The following is a 6,950-nucleotide window of genomic DNA, read 5'->3' on the forward strand; positions in this document are numbered from 1 at the left end:
CGGAGAGAAGATGGGTGTGTTCAAGTATCTGTATATTAGAGGTTTCACCCAGTTAAATAAATATTAATCAGCTTTGATCAATTAAATGGGCATAAACAATAGTTTAAATAGAAAAAACCCACTTTGCTTTTAAAGACTGCATGTATGTGTTGCAGCACACATTGCCTTAGAAGAAGCATTCTCCAATCTCACAAGGAGACAATACTAAGATGGTGCCTACTAACTTCAATTTTTCTGTGTATATATTTTTTTTAATAAATCATCTGCCAGTTTGATAGGCGTCACCTTTTTAAATGCTTACTAGCCTAGCCTATTTATTGATTTAATGCACAGGTGAGTAACCTATGGCCCAGAGATCACATGTAGTCCCAACCTCATTTAATGCACCCTCCCAATACTTCCTGAACCTGTCCCATTCCTCCATCAAATTTCTTCCTTCTTCCTTCCTGTTTCTTCCTTATTTTCCCCAGCTTTGAAACATATTTTTCCCTCCTGTAGTCTCATAACAATTGAACGGGGTAGTATTTCATTTGATAAAAATAATTTGTTTTGTTTGTTTAATGTGCTTATATGGCTTAGGGAAAAGAAATTTCTATAAAGGTGTCTGAAAACAAATTCCTGTCTGTCTAGCTATCTCTGTAGATAGATAGTAGATATGTGCGTGTGTGTCACACTAAAGTCAGAAAGGAATTACTTTCATTTGCTTTCCAGAACAGTATCTGTATTGGTCCGTTATACAAAATAATATGTGTGTGTGTTATGTGCCTTCAAGCTGATTTCAACTTATGGTGACCCTATGAATCAGCGACCTCCAATAGCATTTGTTGTAAACCACCCTGTTCAGATCTTGTAAATTCAGGTCTGTGGCTTCCTTTATGAAATCAGTCCATCTCTTGTTTGGCCTTCCTCTTTTTTCTACTCCCTTCTGTTTTTCTCAGCATTATTGTTTTTTCTAGTGAATCATGTCTTCTCATTATGCGTCCAAAGTATGATAACCTCAGTTTCATCATTTTAGCTTCTAGTGATAGTTCTAGTTTTGTTTGTTCTAACACACAATTATTTGTCTTTTTCACAGTCCATGGTATGCGCAAAGCTCTCCTCCAACCCCACATTTCAAATGAGTTGATTTTTCTCTTATCCGCTTTTTTCACTGCCCAACTTTCACATCCATACATAGAGATTGGGAATACCATGGTCTGAATGATCCTGACTTTAGTGTTCAGTGATACATCTTTGCATCTGAGGACCTTTTCTAGTTCTCTCACAGCTGCCCTCCCCAGTCCTAGCCTTCTTCTGATTTCTTGACTATTGTCTCCATTTTGGTTAATGACTGTGCCAAGGTATTGATAATCCTTGACAAGTTCAATGTCCTCACTGTCAACTGTAAAGTTACATAAATCTTCTATTGTCATTACTTTAGTCTTCTTGACGTTCAGCTGTAGTCCTGCTTTTGTGCTTTCCTCTTTAACTTTCATCAGCATTCCTTTCAAATCATTACTGGTTTCTGCTGGTAGTATGGTATTGTCTGCGTATCTTAAATTATTGATATTTCTCTCTCCAATTTTCACACCTCCTTCATCTTGGTCCAATCTTGCTTTCCGTATGATATGTTCTGCATATAGATTAAACAAACAGGGTGATAAAATACACCCCTGTTTCACATCCTTTCCAATGAGGAACCAATCAGTTTCTCCATGTTCTGTCCTTACATTAGCCTCTTGTCCAGAGTATAGGATGCGCATCAGAACAATCAGATGCTGTGACACCCTCATTTCTTTTAAAGCTTTGCTGTAAACTTACTGTTGAGTAGACCAGTATAGTACTGGGAATTCTAACCTGAGATAGTCATGGGTGAAAACTGAAGCAAGATAGTCTTTATTCTGGAATAGTTATTCTAGAAATTGATTTAATGTATTTAATTTATATACCACCCTTCAATAAATATTTCCAAGGCAGTTCAGATTTTTTTTTAAAAAAGGTATAAATCAATAAATACATATAAAACAGCATACAATTATCTTGCCAGGTCAAAAGGCCTGGAGAAATAAAAATGTCTTTACTTAGTGCTGAAAAGAAATTAATGTATGCATATAAGGAGCCTGGAAGAATTCTGTGAATTGGGTAGTGTAGTATGGTGTTTTTGTGTTGTAAACTGCCTTGTTTATTTTCAGTGAATGTTTGGTTTATAAATATTTCAATAAATAAATATAAGTAAATAAACCTGGATGGAGGGCCTTTGAAGAAGTTGCCATTGCACAGACAGGCTGATGTGGGAGTAGACAGTTCTTCAACTCCCCTAGCCATCTATAGGTGACCATGTGCATTTTAATAACCTACGTTTATACTTCTAACCTGCTCAGTACTGGAGTGCTATACTGGAGCAGCCAATGTTGAATTGAACTCCCAATTTCTTTCATCATAGGCTCTACTCTTAACGCATTTACTCAGGTCAAGGGTGCTATTTAGGCAGGGTGAAGAGGGACAATCCCCCCCGTGTTTCAGTCTGCATATGATGTATCCCCCTGGATGACTATGGGATGCCTCTCCCTGTATCAGCCTGTCCATGACCTTAGATCTGGGGGAGAAGCTCATCACCACCAGGGGAAGTACATCAAGTGGCGACATGAGACAGGGTCTTCTATGTGATGGCACCCCAACTTTGGAATACCCTCTTCTAAAAGATGTGCCTGGCATCAATTTTACTGACATTCCAGTGGCAGGCTACAACCCATCTGTTTACTTGAGCATGGTTAAAAGTTTAGTCACTGGTTGTAATTGGATCTATTTCTGACTCTCTGTTCTTGCTGTTGATTGTTCTGTTGGATTTATTAAATGTGTGTTTATTTTATTGTGGTGTCGATTATTGTAATACTGTTGTTTCCTACCGTGGGATTTATAAGAAGGGCAGGATTTAAAATAGAAAAATAAATAGTACAATGGTAGAACACTTTATTACCTGAACACAATTTCAGAACAGTTTTAACCTATAAATACTGATTTCGTTACATCCTTCGTAGCTAAAAATGGAACTATTACTGACGTACCTTTATAGGACTTTTGTAAGGATTACTACAAAAATGACTGAAGCTCTTTACAAACACTGTCCTTTTACATTGTAAGTATAATTGAGACAATCTGTTGGAGACACTCTATGTAAAGTGCTTTGAACATTTAAATATGCTATATATTGCTTTTTAATCCTGTTTATATTTTCCAGATAACATACATTTCTTCAGATGTAGATATTTGTTCAACTGAATTTGATTTCACCTAATTTAAAATGTGGAGTAGCATGGCTTGGCAAAGATGGCTCATTAAGAACTCCATCCCTCTGTGAGATTTCATGAGCTACAGCACACCCTAGTGATATCAAGAAATTAATAAAATAGAACCAGGTGTTTCAGGTGTCTTGCACAAACTGATACGTTAAAGAGTTGTTATCAGCTGGCAAAATTCCTTTGAGTATCTGGAGGAAATATATTTGATTTCTATTTTAAAAAAATAGGCACAGTAAGAGCTGTAAAACTGCAGCAACATAGTTGCATCTAATCAGAAACTGCAAGGAGAGCGGGATCCAAAATGTCAGTTTATGGGCCATGAGGGTGTCCACTCCTTTACAAACATGAACAGGATTGCAAAACAGACTTCAGAGTTCACATAATAGTTTTTTTTTATTGTTGTTTATTAAAATATTTATAAACTACCTATTATGGGGACATCTCAAAGTGGGTGTTCACCAATATCGTATAAAATATAATACAATCAAAATCATTAAAATACCGTCAGGCAGACAGTAAAAATATCCTTAAGAATCCAATAATGGCTGGCCTTAGTAGCTAGCAAAAGCCATGGTAAACAGGAATGTTTTCAGCATGTGCCAGAATTGCATCACTGTTGCCGGGGGAAGGCCATAACTCAGTGTTAGAGTATGGAGAAGGTCCCAGGTTCAATCCCCGGCATCTCCAGGTAGGGCTAAGAGAGACCCCTGCCTGAAACTCTAACCACTGAGCTTACAGTCATCCATCTCCCTAAATCAGGCCTACAAAATATGTGACTCACCAAAACAAAATCCAGCCCAGATACACATTGTGACTCACATATTTTGTAGGCCTGATTTAGGGAGATGGATGATTAAGAGATGAGCCCTTTTCAAGCCATGGTGATGAAAAACTCAACATATTTCTTGTAGTTTTAGTAAGTGTTAATCAGCATAATTACTGATTTTATTTTAATTTTCCCCCTATGTAAAGCAAAGCACTAATAATTCTCTTAGAGATCTCCAATACTCTCCTGCCTCTTCCCTTCAGAACTACAAGTCCCGGTTCTTCCCGGAAGGAGTGCTGGCTGGTGGTTGTCTCTGAGGGAGCTCTGTCTCAGAGGAAGCTTTTTTCAGTTAAAAGTCAGTCAAGAGGAATCTTTGACTGGCGTAAATGTTCTCTAAGATAAAGGGGAACCGAAGATTATCCACAAAACTTCGTTGAGCTGTAGATGGCTGGATTTGATCAGGAATCCCCTGAGATAAGAAGGCTTATCTAACAGCGGAAGGCGGAGTCTGGATTTCCAACAAGCTGTGCTGAAAATAAGCGAGACGTGTTTTTTTTCTCTTTCAAAAAACGTTTTTAACGAGCTAGCCTCCTTCTGTCTAAATCTTATCATTTGACTTAAATTACTACCGTAAAAGAGACTTGTTTACGAATCAGCAACTCAGAAACTTGGGTGAGTCACACTTTTTTTCTTTTACTATAAAGTTAAGGAAGAAGGGAGCAATTCAAAGAACTTGTTTTATTTTTTTATGACAAAAAGCTGGCTTAAATTTGGAATTACAAAGATTAAAATGGATAAGAAGCAACCTATTAGATAAGATGATTTGATTATTTGAAGGAAATATATCTGAGACTATTTTTTATTCCTTTTTATTTTGGATTATTTTTTTTTTGAACAAATCTGCTGTTCGTGTATGTTACTTACTGCTGGATGCTGAGAACTGGATTTGTTTTACATTCCTGAATGTGCTGGAGATAAGAACCGTGCTGGTTAAATCATATTAACAGGCCTGGAATATTAACTCTTTTGTTGCTGGGGGAAAAAAGAAACAGTTTGCCTCTAAGTTTGGGAACATTGGCTAATAATAGAAAAGGTTTTTTTCTCAAGAATGATAACCAGGAAAGCAGCCAAAGTATTAGAGCGAAGAAGTTCAACTGATACACAGGAAGGGATAGACATGTTCCAGAAAATTATGGAAGGGTTTAATGATTTTAAACAAGAGATGAAACAAGAGATGAAACACGACAGACAACAATTTAAAGATGAATTTCGCAATATGAAAAAGGATTTTAAAGATTTACAAGATCATATCAAAACAGAAGTGGGTGAGATTAAAAATAACATTGGGCAACTAACACAGGATGTAAAAAATGTTAAAGATAAGGTGCAAACCTTAGAGAATAGAATAGATATTACAAATGTGGAATTGGAAAAAAATTTGGACTATATTGCTGCCATGGAACTTAGAGATAAAGAACTACAAGTCCCAAGAATCTCTGGGAAGAGAAAATTGTTATTAAACCATTATAAGCCTATAGCATAGATACACTCATTCATTCATCAAAATTCATATTCCGCTTGCTAGAACAAAAGACCTTTAAGCAGTTTACAATAAATAGTCTAAAACCATCATTAAAAATCTCAATAAAAACAATACTGAAAATAAGTTACACACACATATATGCTAGAAACTTAAATCAATAAAACTATCATGGCTTCCTCCAAAGTTGCAAGTTTTATTGGCTTAAGTTTGCGGTATATATAGATAGGCACAAATAATCTTCAGCCTGATTGGCTTGCAGTGATCCTGCCTAGAATTGTGTTGACCATGTTGGTAAAAATATTTAGAATTCATCCTTCATCATAATGATTTCAGGGCAGGTTACAACAATCAAATTCCATTTAAAACACAATTCCAGTATAATGACTGAGAGAGCACATAAAAATAATAAATCCATACAGCCAACCTGAACTGATAGCTAACACCCCAAAAATGCCTGAGTGGAGTGGCGGGGACTTTTCAGCTGACACCAATATGAAAAAGTCAGCATCAGTCAGGTTAAAGAGATAAACACTATATGATTAGTAGTGTCACTTAGAGCAGGGTTGGGAAACCTGTAGCCCTCTGGGACTACAACTCTCATCATCCCTGGCTGTTGGACATACATGGCTGGGGTTGATGGAAGTGAAGTCCAACATCTGGAAGGTACCAGGTTTCCCATCCCTCACAGAGGATGCCTGCTCAACAGGAAGATTCTCTTTATTCTCTGTGTTCTAATCTTGCTGTCATACATTCTTGCCTATGTGGCAGTGGTGTCTTCCCTACATCCCTGTCTCTAATGTTCCAGTCTTCAATTTCCTTCCATCTGGAATATTCTGTATTCCAGAAGCCGGGCAACTTCACCATGCCTGATTCATGTGACTGCTTTCTATAAACATTGCCATAAGATTAGAATCTCAATGGCTCAAACCATAGGTTTATCTAGTCTAGCATCCTGTTTCCTATGGTGGGCAACCAGATGCTACTTTGAAGCCTGAATACAGAGTATGAAGACATTAGCCTTCCCCAGCCCCTTTGCAAGAAGAATTGACAGGCATACTGACTCTGAACGTGGAACTTTCAAATAGCTACTCATATGCTTCTTCTCTGTGCATTTCCCCCTTTCAAAAGCCATCTAGTTGCCTTCACCACATCTTACAGCAGCAAATTCCATAAATCATGCATTGTGTGAAGAAGGATTTTCTTTTGACCGGTGGATGCTAGTGCCCATTAGTGCTGGTGGAACAGAAAGCAAGGAGTCCAACAGTAGGCAGAGCCAGATACCATGGCAGGCAAAGCCAGTCACACACAGAGTCAACTTATTTCGCTTTTGTACCCATCCTCCTCCCTGCTGAGTTTTATTTAT

This window comes from Rhineura floridana, chromosome 13 (assembly GCF_030035675.1).
Source record: "Rhineura floridana isolate rRhiFlo1 chromosome 13, rRhiFlo1.hap2, whole genome shotgun sequence".
NCBI lineage: Eukaryota > Metazoa > Chordata > Lepidosauria > Squamata > Rhineuridae > Rhineura > Rhineura floridana.